We start from the raw sequence: 13,762 nt of genomic DNA on the forward strand, positions 1-13,762 counted from the left end.
CGGCGGCAGCAGTGCCGCAGCCCCTCGAGAGCCAGTGGCCGACAGCATAGCCAGCTGCAGCCGTTTTTAAATACTTCTGAATCCTCCTGCCTGAACCCATCTGCTCTAGGGTTGTCTTAAAAATATGAAAATATCTTGGTTTTCTCTTTCTCTGTGCTTTTTCATTCTAAGCCATATTCTCAAGAACTACTTGCCTGCTGCTGCTTCCCCCCCTCCCTTTTTGCTGTTCTTCAGCAAACGGTGTAGTTCTCAGGCGAGCTGCTGATACCAGCAGCAGTGACTTCCTAGTGACAAGTGATGACCTCTTGATTTTGAGCAAAATAACAAGAATTGACAATCTCTGCATGTTAAGATAAAGGAACAGGTAACATAGTTTATTAATATTAATTTTAACCAGGCAGCTCCTTTCCTGTTATTACAGAAATATTCTTTTAATTGCCCTGATGACAAAACAATTATTTTTCCATCTTTACATCCAAAACAAATTACATTGTGTCTGTCAGGCAGCCTTGTGTGGCTGGAGTTTATTAAATAAAACACAGCATTCATTTCATGTTTTGGTTGATCACAGTTCAAATTGTGCTCGTTTTTTACCTTGAGCAACCAGAAGCTGAAAGGCTGGATGTTCTAACAAGGAATAATAATAAGGAAAACCTGTTACTGCATACGTACATCTTTGGGTTGAGAATACAAACTGGGTTTGGCTTTTGGGTTGCTCAAGGAGTCAGCTGGTTTGTGGCATGGTGGGATCTCAGGTTAGGTTCTGCTTTCTGGTTGAAATAAAAGTTTGTGTTGGAAGGGGCAGCTGGGCCAGAGCTCGGTGGGTCTGCGCCAGCGGGGATGAAGCAGCGCAGTCCTTGGGGCAGTGTGTACATGTGCTGGCACCTCCAGGGTGGCTCTGCTTTGCCAGGGCAGTGTTTCAGCCATGGGGAAAATAAATTCTCTAGGAAAAGTGATAACCACCCAAAATTCATCTTCCTTTTATCGAAAGCACAGCATCTCTGAAGCACGGGCTGGCAAAGAGGTCATGCTCTGCTTCACCCAACCACTTCCCATCCTTTGTTTAATTGTTGTTCTTGGACTTTGTGAATGCTTCTAGGTGAACGTGAAAGACTCAGGTTACTATAATTAGGTTTGTGCCAAACTGACTTAAACTAGCCAAGAAACAGGGCAGACATCTGTCTGGTTTTGAACTGTTACAACTTGGATGTTCCTATCTCAGCACAATGTTCTTGCATACTTAGTGCTGTAAGAAAACGCCTTTCCTAAGTGAACCCGTCTTTGGTTTACTCCTGCCAAAAACCTGCTGCAAAGTGAAAATAATAAATACTGAAGAGCCAGCTCTGAAGTCTTGTAAGGAAAAGCATGCTGAGAATCAAGAGGTGGGACCAACCTCAAATAAAAGTGGTGGATTAACTATGGGAAGAGATGAACACTGGGAAGAGCTGATTTGTGTCTCTTGATGTTTTTATACCATTCCATTTGCTTTTCTGAAGGCTGTCTCATCACAGAAGCTACTAGAAGATGCAGGATGGTGTGGGATGGAGGTGCTGAGGCTGCAGGCTGGTCCTTGGTCCCATCCCCAGCTTTGTGCTTTGGCATGGGAAGACGTGCCTGTGTGTTAAGGGGGTTGGGGCTGATGTGGTTTGATATCAGCAGTTTTTAATAATCTTGTCTGCGGTGCCCATGAGTGGCTGATGAAGGAGTTGGGAAGGGTGGCATATGCTCAGGTCTTGCTGGAGGGATCCACATCCACCCTGGAAAAATTAGTGTGTCCCCTAAACCAAAGAGAGTTGAGCCTGACTGATCTAGACAGCCCTGTTCACTTGCAAGGCACATCAGGGTACAGAAATTACTTTGTCATCAGCATTGTAAAGAACTTCAGGGGAAGACATGCAGCCTTGTCCAGGGATGTTAAACTGCTAGAATAACGAGAAACCTTAAATATTTTAAATGGTTTAAATTTAATGCAGGAACTGGCTGGTGGATCTGTGATGTGCCCAGATTTAGGCTGCTGAGCTGTTCCAGCTGCCTGGGGCTGGGACCAGGTCCTCCTGCAATTTGTATGCCCCCTCCTAAGTCACTAAGGAGAAAAAAAAAAAAAAAAGAAACCAACAAAACAACCTCCAAAACATCTGAAACAAAATAACTCTATAATTGCCACTATATTCACATAAAGCAATCATTTGAAACTATTCCAGATGTTTAAGTGAGATCAGCATATTGTGCTCTGTAGCTTGGAAAACATCCTTTCACTCCATTTAAAACCATAAAAAAATACCTCATGCGTGGCAGCCACTTACGCGGGGCACAGCCAGCTCACTCCTGCTCTGCTCCGCTTGCCCTGGCTGGCTGGAAGCGCACGGTGGGAAGGAAAGGGAATTTTTACTTGTGGGTTTGTATTTGTTCTCCTCATTGTAAACCTGGGAAGATGAAGGGAGCTGTGGCTTGGAGGGGGTGAGCCTGACTCGGGGAGCTGCGGGTGGGTTTTGGAGCTGTGCAGCTCTCCATCGCCAGGCAGCCTGGGTTGGTGCTCCCCAGCTGATGCTGGCTGCTGCCACCACGTGCTTGTTAGCAACCGCTGTTTGTACCGCAACACTCTTCTTCATTAGGGTAAATTAACTAAAACAGCAATCAAGTCAGAAGGAGAGGCCTAGGTATCTACAGGCACGGATCTTCCTTAGCGTCTGGGTTGGCGCTGAATTCTTCCTGATGTAAAGCTCTTTCCTGCTGGTGGCCCCATGCTGGTGAGATGCAGCACAGTGCCCCCCAGCATCACGGATCCTCATCACCCCCACAGCTCCAGCTTCCCCAGGCGAGCTTCCCCTACCTAGTCTGTGCTTTGGGATGGCTTATTTGATTTGTCTGTTAATGACTCCCCTCTGTCCAGGAGTCCATAGGGGTATCCTTTAAGCAAAGACCTCTATTAAAAAATACTGGGAACAGAAACAGAACATCAATGATGATAAATGAAAAAACAGAGCTCCTGTTGGTGTATTGATGGAAAGCCAGACAGGGGTACTCATTAAGAGGAAAAGGTTGGATTTCTTCGGTTTTCACGGCTCAGAAGTAATTATTACAGAAACTTGCTGATGCCCCAGCAGCAGCTGGGCCAGTGTGGTTCTGGCCCCAGCATGCAGGACAGCAGCGCCCACCTTGCTGCAGGGGGTGTTATGGGGAAAGCCTTTCCTCCTTGCCCAGGGGAGATGTGCCCCAGAAATGCAGGATCAAAGCAGGTTCCTATCAAACGCTGAGGTGGTGCCTGCTGTGGACATCAGAAACAGTCACACAGATGCTTATAGTGCAGGAGCAACAGCCCCCCCGAGCCCCTCCTCGCTCCGTGTGGGGGCTGCATGCCAAGCTGGGCTGCAGCATCGCCCCTGGGAAAAGGGAGCCCCAAAGGCTCGGGGTGATGTGAGGGGTGGCTCGGGGTGATGCGAGGGGTGGCTGCTGCCAGCAAACCTGCTGCAATCCCAGATGAAGGACAAGAGAAAGGGGAGGAAACATGCTAGCCTGACATCCCTGCTCCCCCTCCTCGTTTTCTTTTAATTACTACCTTGGTAAGGGTGAGGCGAGTGCAGGAAGAGACACAAGATACTGAATTTCATTACTGCTCCTACAGCAGGGAGAGGAATGACGTCAGCGGCGCGATGCGGCGCAGCAGGAGTCAGGCAGCAGCTCTGGTGGCCGCCAACCAGAGGGATGCCTTCTGCCGGGGCCGCTCGCCATGGCAATGTTTTCATTACAAATGCAATTTGATTTGGAGTTTTATATGTTTGTTTTTGCAGTGTTGATCCCCAGCTGGGCTGCCACTGTAAAAGCTGGCTCTACCTCCATCATCGGCCCTCCTTAAAGGGATTTAAAAGCCAGGCACAGAGCCGAGAGCGAGGACTGGTCCCTGCCAGTCCCGGCGCTGCTCACGTGGGTCCAGCTTCAGTAAGCTGGCCTTGTGCCTTTGCTGTTAAATTTGGGCTCTTTTTATTTTTAATCTTTCCATTTTTACTTCTGCTTGAGCAATTCAAGTGGAGCTGTGGTTAACTTAAATTAAAATGCTGGCTAAATTAAACTAGTAATATATTTCAGGTTTAAGACCAACTTTGTATGTTGCATCCACTAAAAAAATGGGTTCATGGATATTTTGTGTGTGTCTTCATAGCAACGTGGGAGTGGAGAGATTGAACAGCACTTTCCTATGTTACTTCCACCTGTGTTACATTAAGTGCTTTACCAATGTTAGCTCTGCTGTAGAGGTGTCTAAACATCATTACCTGCTTTTGACAAATAAGCAAAATAAAATAAGAAATATTTAATTTGACCAAAACATAAGGCAAGGGTGCCACAGATGCAGTGCCAGCACCCAGGAGTCCTCAAACTTCGTATTCTAGTCTCTAGTGCAAGAGTCAAAAGACCATAGATGTGTAATCCAGTAAAATAATTAGCAGGTACATAGAGATTGCCCTTTTTTCCCCTCCCCAGCCTTCAGAGGGGTGATATGGTGTGCTGGTTTAACCACTGCTCTCTCTGGGGAGAGACTGGACTGCCCGAATAATCAGGGTGAAAAGGCAGAGGGAAGGATGGGTGAGATGTCAATGCTCCTTTTTGCCTTGCAGCTGGTGGGTCCCATTTCCAAAACTAAATAGCTAATTCAGTATTTGAGCATTGATCTTTGGGCAGTGTGTCCAGGCAGGTGAGCAGTGAGGATGTTTAGGTGGCTGAGTGTCCATCTTCTTGCCTGGATGCAGAATAGGTGGGACCTGAAGTAACACATTCGGAGGTGAAATCGGAGCTGGTCATGGTGAAGGCCAGCAGATCCCTTGATATTGGGTTCTAAACTTTGCCAGGGTTAATTACATGTCAACCTCAGAAGCAGTTAGTCCAGGCTGACAGGGTCCCTTGGGATCCTCTGGAGCATCAGGCTAGTGACAAATAGCTCTTAGGCTGGAGGGATCAGTGTTTTCTTCCTTCCTAGAGGCAGGATGTGTTTGGAGGTAGCGCCTATAGCTCTTATAGCCTGCAGGTGATGGAAACCAAAATGCACCATTTGCCCTTTTGAGATTATTTAAGTTGAAAAAGACTTTTGAGATCATCAAGTCCAACTGTTAACCCAGGACTGCCAAGTCCACGGCTAAACTGTATTCCTAAGTACCACATCAATGTGTTTTTTAAACACCTCCAGGGATGGTGATTCCACGCCTCCCTGGGCAGCCTGTTCCAATGCTTGACCAGCCTTTCAATGAACAAGTTTTTCCTAATATCCAATCTAAACCTCCCCTGGCACAACTTGAGGCCGTTTCCTGTTGTCCTGTTGCATCCCTGCAGCCGCATCCCCTCCCCTTAGACAGTAAATCCCCTCCCAAGACACCAGGTTTTCTGCTGCCCTCCTCCCTTGCACCTGTAGAAGACAGTCCAACGCCTGGCACTTTGGCTTTCCGCTGTTTTCTGCCCTTTTTGTATGGGTACCAGTGATTCCTTGTGGTGCAGAGTGGCACAGGACTGAGTGCAAGGCACTTACAACAAACAGTCTGTGAGTGCCGAGCTGTAAGTAATGCAATATGCATGAAGTGCTCCATTTGTGTTTGGAAAAAAAGCTATTTAATCAGCAGAAGGGGGGGGGCGGGGGGAAGAATTGCAGAGAAAGAGGTATAATCAATTTGCACATTTTCAAAAAGGTCTGGTTTGTCATTGTTGTCTTGAGATGGCAAAGTAAAAGCCTTTAAAAATGTAACAATACTGCTAATGCAGGGAAATGACTAATCAATAGATGGGTGAGTTGAGCAGGGAGATGGGGAACCAGGAACTTCTTGTAACTGCTCTGACAGCCTCCCTCTGACAGAGTGATGAAACCACACGAAATTAGTAAATTTGTTCTTCCATCAGTAAAATGGAGAAAGTAGCTGTCTTACAGAAGTGCCTGAGTGGTTAATTCAGTTGGGTTCTCGAAGGGAGTGGAAGAGAAATCACACTAAAAACTATTATCACTCCCCGAGCTGTGCCTTGTTGAAACCCATATTGCTTTTGTACCTGTCCATGGTCATCTGCAGAAGGACCCTTGTGGCTCTATGTACCTTCAAACCCTCGTTTTGCATTTGAAGTGCAGATGTTGATACCAATGCCAATGGCTATGGGACACAGTGTCCCACACCCTCCTGCAGGCGTGAGCCACAGCAGTGTCAAACACCTGAAACTCCTAAAGGAAGTTTCAGCTCCCAGGTCTGGCTGCTCAGGCTGTTTCAAGGACTGTTGACCTCTGAAATTCAGACATTTGAAACACTGCAAGCCTGGTGCCTGGGAATTGAGATTTGTTGCATATGCTGGCACATACTCCTGCAACCTTCCCTCTGGTTTTGGTGGTAGCAGCTCCAGAGCCTGAGCTGTCACAAGAGGAAAAAGCATTTTCCTGATAGTATGGTGTCTTCTCCAGGTCGTAGGGAGCTGCCTGTCTGCAGTGCTAGGTATATGTTGTTCTGGCAGTATGATTGCTGCTGGCATCAGCAGGGTGGTTGCAGCCTTGTGCCTGCAACTCTGGGCTTTTTCCTATTTTGGGGTAGCGGATTATACTTCCAGTAATTACTGCTTTGATGAGATACACATTTTCTGTAATGAATCTCACTGTCAGAGTGGACAAAGGCTGCCTTTGTATCACTGAAATGTTTAGACCCGGGATACCAGACGGTCTCTTCTAGAATACTCATTTAAAAACTGTCTTTGCTTTAACAACATGCAGGAGGAAATCTCTGTAATTACTGGGTTGTGCTTCCTTTTTCTTTCCTCTGTGGATCTATACTTTTACATCGCAGAATGAAAGTCATTATGGTTTGCTCCAGGCCAGCCATGAAAGCTGTTTTCATTTGACATAATTCACAGAATAGTTTATTTATTAATGTGTGAGGCTCTCTATACAGAATGGATTTTTACTGTTGTGAGAGTCTGGCTGATGCATCATTATGACAACTTATTCCATTTCTGGGTAGCATTTTGAATTTCAGTGGCAAAAACACAAATCTTTCAGTAAAATGCCAATTTAACACTTTTGGCTTTGTTGTCCAAACTGGGGGGGGGGGGGGAGCGAAATTACCTGTGTATCAAAAGAGGATCTCAAAATTCACTGTTTTTAAGCCTCTACTTTCCATTTTGAAGATTACTGATTTTATAGAATTCCTTCATTCCCCACTAAGAAACTGTTTCCCCCTCTCAATGCTGACTCGCACTCACCAGCGGCCTTTCCGGCTTTCTGTAATAATTTAGTAGGAGCCTGAATTGGTCTTTTACACTGTAAACACATCAGGCTTACAAACACGGTTCAGCCTTTGCCGGGTTTCGAATGCATTTCTCTTTTGTGTGTGCACATGGTCTCATTAATTAGTTATCGTGTTCCATCAGCGGTTATACAAATGTAATTGATTATGCCTGGCTGCCCCACTTCCACGATTTGGCTATCAGCTAATGAATGCAGGAGAGGTTCTCAAAGAACTACTTTCCTTAGAAGAAGCTGGAAAGACACATACTTCAATCCCCAGCCTACAAAAGGCTCCAGAAGAAGCAATAGTAGTATATGCAAATCAATGGGGATTTTTTTTGCATATCAAAAAGGGAGCCCAGAGCTGCGGGGTAATTTGGCTGGTTGTAGCCTGTGTCACTGAATTCCTCAACAGAAGTGAGGTAGATTCAACACACTTCAAGGAAGCAAATAGCAGCTCCTGCTGCTTTTATTACATGTTTGGCTGCTTATTCTTATTATTCACTAGGACAAATAATCCTTGCTTCACATGAGCAATCTTCTTGCATTTCAACACAACTGATTATATGAGTAATGTGAGCTCAAGTTGATCAAAGAAGATGATTTAGAATAGCTTCTGTGTTTAGTCATTTATCATCATCAGTCAGGCAAATGCAGCGTAAGACCTAAGTGGTGTGTAGTGTGAGCAATGCCTGGTGTTGTGGCATGAGGGCTTTTTGACGTTTCTCGGTGAGTTACGAATGCATATCTAAATTGGCATCTAGGATGGTATTGGTGAGGCAGAATTAAATGAAGCATTATATGTTTTTAAAAATGCTAATAGCATAAAACCTAGGGTATTATAATATTCCTGAGTGATGCACATACAGTGCCCGGAGATGTCTTTGTGTAGCAAAGGAATCAGCATGAACCAACACGATTACCTTTAGCTTAAAATTTGCTTGCCATTGAAGCCCTGGTAGCTACTTGCATGCTTGCTCTTAGCCTCCCTTACTGGTGAGACCCCAAACCCCAACCTCTTTTCACTGAGGCAACACTTTTTGTCTCCCAGCTACAGTAGGCAGAGTCTCCCCATGGTGTGCTGCCTTGCCTGGCAAGCATAACTTCACTGGTGTGCCTGCATGCAATTAAGAGCAGAGTTGCTGAAATATAATCGCTGTAGTTCTTTGTGCCAGAGCTCTCAGCCAAAGGAACCTGACATATTGCTTCTTTCTGTCTTAATTTACTTTGCGCAGAGCTGGTGACCCGAGTTATTAATTGCACATCTCCTGGTCCCTGTTGCTTCCGTAGCCAGTTAATGAGTGGAACACACCTGCTGTTGCCCAGGTGCCTTAGAGGAGGCACTGGCGTACCCAGATGCTTCCCCAATGCCTTGCTGTGGGGCTGGAGTGGCACGAGACCTGTCACCAGCGCTCTCTGCCTGTTCCCAGCTAAGGATGAAGGATGACCAGGAGAAGCATTCATTTCTTTCGCTATCAGGCTAGAGTGTCCAGATCCTACCTGCAGGCCACCCTGGCATTGCTGAGCATCACAGAGCAGTTGCTCATTTAGTACCACTCAACAGGCCCTAATGAGACCTGGTTCAATAATGCACAAGCACGCGTTTAAAGCTAAGTTTTAATTGTGCTGCTGTGGGCGGAATGTGCCCAGATGTGCAAGTGGTGTCTCAGCACAAAGGGGTGTCTCCATCCTCAGGTTCAAAAAACTTTGTTGAGTAAAACCCAGCCTGCCGGAGGAGCGGACCAAAGCACCAACTTAGCTCACAGTCACCAACAGGCAAGAGTCAATGGCTGCTGAGAGGGGCTGCCCTCCAACCCACACATTTGGTTTTATAGACATTTAGCTAAAGTTTCGACATAGATACCCCCATGGACACTTGTGGGGTAACCCATTTCCCTATAGACAGCAAAACACCTGATCCTTTAACTCTGTCCTCTCAGAATTAGGACATGGTGCTTGAAAGACCTGTGCTACAGAAGCTCTTCTTCTCTTCACCTGCCGGGTGGATTTAATTTATGGTGTCATGTCTTTCAGTAAATTATTGATACAGTCACCACGCAGAGGAACAGAAACAATAGAGTCACGTGCTGTGTGCCTCCACCTCACTGGTTTTGTTTCATAAGCGCCTGGGCTTCACTCTGACAGTTTTATTGTGGGAAAAAATAGTTTTCTCCTAGCGATGTTCCAGCCTGGTGACAGAAAGGGATGGGCTGTGGTGGCCGAGTCAATGCTAGCTGGAGCCCAGCCCTGCGCCGATGACCGCATAGTCTGGAGGCAGGGCTGCTATTCCATGAGCCAAGGAAACATGTACAAAAGAAAAATTGCTCAGTACTAGAAGGCAGTTTCCAGTTGACAACAGCAGCTTAGCTACATCTCATCGCTTGTAAGTGAAAAATGTTTTAGGAATCTCTGTGGCTCATGAATCTGAGTTAGAATCTTTCCATTTACACTGTGGGTGGTTCAACGAGTTAAGCAGACTCACCCTGAAACGAGGTGAGACTCTGGCCAGGTTTTCATATTCATAGGAAGTAGCTTTAAAACGTCTACTATATTTCTCGACTCTGATCCTTCTGCATCCCTAGCTCTACTGTCTCTCACAAGAGTGACAAGTTCAGGCTGAACCATGGCTTTGTAGAGAGCACCAATCTGTGACTGATTTTTTTATTTTTTTTTTAACTGATGTGAAAAAAGACAAATGCTACCCATCTGCTAATGCCTTTTTGTGGGGCAAAGGGATCCCACTACCTCACATGGATGAAGAAGTATCTGATTCTTTTTAACACTCTTACATTCCTATTATTAAAATGTCTTAATAATCCAAACAACAACATGTTGCTCAGACTTATACATTATGATGCTCTTAATAGCTCAGGTGCTCTGAAAGCAATGTTTTGATTATTTGAGGGTTGAGAAGTCTGACAGACTAAGTAGATTCTGTTACAGACTATTCTGTTATCCTCTTTTTTTTCTTCTTTTTCTTTTCCTTCCCACGAAGAGCCTAGGATTGTATTTACATTTTGTAAGTTCTTGCTGTCCTATTTGCTTGAATGTTGCAGGGCTTCACAGGAAAACTATTAATTTGACCATTGTGAGGTTATCCTGTTCTCACTGAATTTTCTAGAAAAATTCCTGTTGCTTTCAGGGGAAGATGGATGAAATCTTATTATATTTGTATGATTTCAGAACTGAGAAAACAGTCTGTCTTGCATTCAAGAAGGAAGTAGTGTCAAGTCAGCCTATAAATATATCCTTTAAAATATTTTGAGCTGGAATCCTATCTGATATGATCCCATGTGAGCCTCTGAAGTTCCACAAAGAATGAATTTTCATCATATGATCCTAAAAATTAGAGAAAAGTAAGATCCATCTTGACTTGGGAGTTGTCACTGACTCCCTAAGGAGAATGATTTGTGTTTTAAATTGCTTCAATTTACACAATATGCACAAAGAAAGATACTCTTTGTAGGGAGAGTTAATTACTGAAACAAGTTGGAAAACTGGGGGATTCAAAATATAGGTTGGTCATTCATTTGTTCTGCTTTCGGTATGTGGCCAGATATCCCACCTGCTGGGAATGTTGTACTTGTCTAGAGGGGAGGCTGGGGTACCTGGGAGCAAAGTTGTACATCCCTGTGCCTAACTTAGGGAATTAAGGATCAAAGGTACCTTTAAGTCCACCAAGTTCATTTTGTCTGAATTGCAGGCCATTAGATTCCAGGCAATTACTCCTGCAGGGAGCCCCATGACTTGCTTTGGCTAAGCTGCATCTTTTGGGAGGACATCAAGTCTTGACATAAACAGATGGAGAATCCAGCAGGTTTTCTGATAGCTCCTTCATCAGGTCATCAGCCCTCCACTGTTCAAAAATGTGATCCCTCACTTAAATCAGAATGTTTTGGCTTTAGCATCTCGGCACTAGTTCATGTTGTGCCTTTCTTTGGCAGACGGAGGAATAAGTTAGTGCCTAGTAATTTCTTTCGGTAGAGGCTCTTAGATTCAAGAATTGAGTCACCTCCCACCCTTAATTTTAATGAAGTGAGTTGCTCAGGTGCTGTAGTTCCTCCACTGAAAGGGCCCTTCTCTGGTCCTTGACAGGCTTTTGCTTTTTTTTAATTTAAATTTTATTGTCATTTTTGTTGATGTCTACTGTATTCCTAGCAGTCTCAGTTTCCAAGGCCTGAGACAGAATTTCCTTCCCACATTTCCCCTTACTAAGCAGCAATTGAACAAGGCTTTTTTTCCCCCTCTGTCTTGTCCTATCTCAGATATTGCCTCCTTTCTGTCTTCTCAGATATGTGCTGTACATTTGACTTTACTTTGAGAGGACCCAAGATTCTTTGTCATCATCCTACTACTACACACATGCTACTCATCAGTCTCTGTTTTGTTGGCAAAGTTCAGCACCTTTGACAGATGAAAAAGGGGAATAGTGCTTGAGTCTTGGATCTCTGCAAGAACCCCTCATTTCTCTGTTCTCAAGCAACAAAGGCTCCCCACGTAGCAGTACGTTTTCAAAACAGATAATTATTTTAATCTAGGTGACTTCGCCCTAGTGTTGGTTTTGGCTGGTTTTTTTGTTTGTTTGCAGTATGTTGTTCAACTACGGTAAGTCATACGCCTTAGCAATGTGTACCAATAAAATGAACACATGTAAATATCTTCAGCAATCAGACTTTCAGTCTCATGACAGTTTTTGGGCAATTAAACAAATGCCTTGGCGTGCTAAAATGCACTTGCCTACTACTTAGGGACACTGGGAGGATTCATTAGTTAATATGCTAGATTAAATCAGACATGGCCCTTTTGAGCCAAAAGTCTTCTCTGGGGTTGACCGGAGTAATACTGCTTCCTCCTCCTCCCCAGAGTCTGTGTTGATTTAGGAAGCCCTATATTTTAGAGCGCTCTCAGTACAGCCTGTGACAGAAAGGCACTAAGTCAATCTGTATAAACCAGCATTTAATAGGCCACAAAACCTAGGCTGGAAAGCAATTCCGAGAAAAGAGATTAGGTTTTTCAATACAGTGATGCTGAAGCACACCTACCCGGGGCTGAGGCAGGCAGACGGTTGGTATTAGGCAGCTCAAAAATACCCGTGTGGAATCGATAAACAGCACTGAGTCGGGGGTGACGTAAAAAGGAAGCTAACTCCATTGCCAGCCTGCAAGTCAGAGGGAGTTTTGCAGGCGCCGGCGGGAGGACGGAGCCGTAAATCGGGTCCGTGTGCGTGGGCCAGACGCGGCCCGGGGGGCGGGGGGCTCGGCGGGGGCCAGGGCCGCCCCGTCGGGGCTTCAGCACCGCGGACAGCGCCCGCCCGGCTCTGCCCGGCTCCGGCCTGCCCCTGGGCTTCTGCCCCTCGGCTGCTGCCCCTGCCCCTCGGCTGCTGCCCCTGCCCGCAGCCCCCCGCCTGCCCCTCACGTGCGCCGGCGGTGACCTGTAGCGAGAGCTGTCGCCCGCTCAGGCCACCCGGCATTTCTCCTCGCACTCTGTTTCCCCCCGTTTCCTATCAATCCCCTGCTGTCACCCCCGACGCTCCCCCTTCCCCCCCCCCCCCCCCCCCCACCTCCTCCGGTGAGTGCCCCGACACTTTGTAAACACGGAGCCGCAGCCCGGCCGGGACAAGGGGGTGCCCAAGCGGGCCGGAGTCCCTCCCCCGCGGCCCGGAGCGGCCGGGGTGCTTCCCCTCGCTGCGGCGGCCCCGAGCGGGGCAGCAGCCGGCCCCGTGTGCGGGCAGAGAGGGGGCCGCGCCGCCCTCCCCCGCGGGGCGCCGGGCCAGCCCTCCCCCGGGCTCGCAGCCGGGCCCCCGCACCCCGAGCGGCTCCCCCCGGGCAGGAGGGTGGCAGCGTGGGGAGCGCCTTCCCCCCCGCGCCCTGCCTCCCTCCCTTTCCCTTCCCCGCCGGGGCGCGGGCACTCACCGCCGGGCGCGGAGGGCAGCGGGCGGGCGATGCTGCGGAGCCGCCGCGGGCGCGCACCCCGGCGGGGGCGGCTGCGCTGCTGCAGCCGGCGCGGGGGGGCTGCGCTGGGCACCGCCGACCCCGGCTCCCGGCCGCGCACGCAGGGCGGAGGGAGGGATGGAGCGAGGGAGGAGGGAGGGAGGGAGGGAGGGAGGGAGGAGGGCGCTGCAGCTCCTCAATTATTCAGCGCTTCCCCCTCTCCGCGTTCTCCCCGCCTGCCGCATGTGACCGCCCGGCGATACCCACCGGGCGAGCCGGGCCGGGCCCGGGGGACCTCCCCGCGCGGGGCTGCGCCACCACCGCCCCCTCCCCACGCACCGAGTGCGCGCTCCCTGCCCGAGTGTCCTCACGGCTGCCGGGGGCCTCCTGCGAATTGGCTGGCTGCTGAAAAATAACTCCCCTGGCTGTCTGCTCCGGAGCAGGGGTTTCCTCACCCCCGGGACAGAGGGTGGGACACCCCCCTCCCCCTTGTCTTCTCCCTGAGCCGCACTGTGAGGTTTGGGTGCTGATGCTGTCACCCCGGAACGGGCAGAATTAGGACTGCTAGGATGCATCCTGTATTGCAGCATGCCGT

General features: G+C 48.0%; 1 protein-coding gene across 1 annotated transcript in view; it reads right to left on the reverse strand.

Moving 5' to 3' along the window:
- The window catches only part of SLC7A14 (solute carrier family 7 member 14), a 34,247-nt gene extending 20,959 nt beyond the window's left edge, over positions 1-13,288 (reverse strand). Inside the window, exon 1 of the mRNA XM_056359152.1 lies at positions 13,150-13,288. The gene's annotated coding sequence lies outside the window, so the exon portion shown is untranslated. The remainder of the gene's footprint in view (positions 1-13,149) is intronic.
- Positions 13,289-13,762: the final 474 nt, after the last annotated feature.

The sequence above is a fragment of the Falco biarmicus genome, chromosome 13 (genome assembly GCF_023638135.1).
Source record: "Falco biarmicus isolate bFalBia1 chromosome 13, bFalBia1.pri, whole genome shotgun sequence".
Lineage (NCBI taxonomy): Eukaryota > Metazoa > Chordata > Aves > Falconiformes > Falconidae > Falco > Falco biarmicus.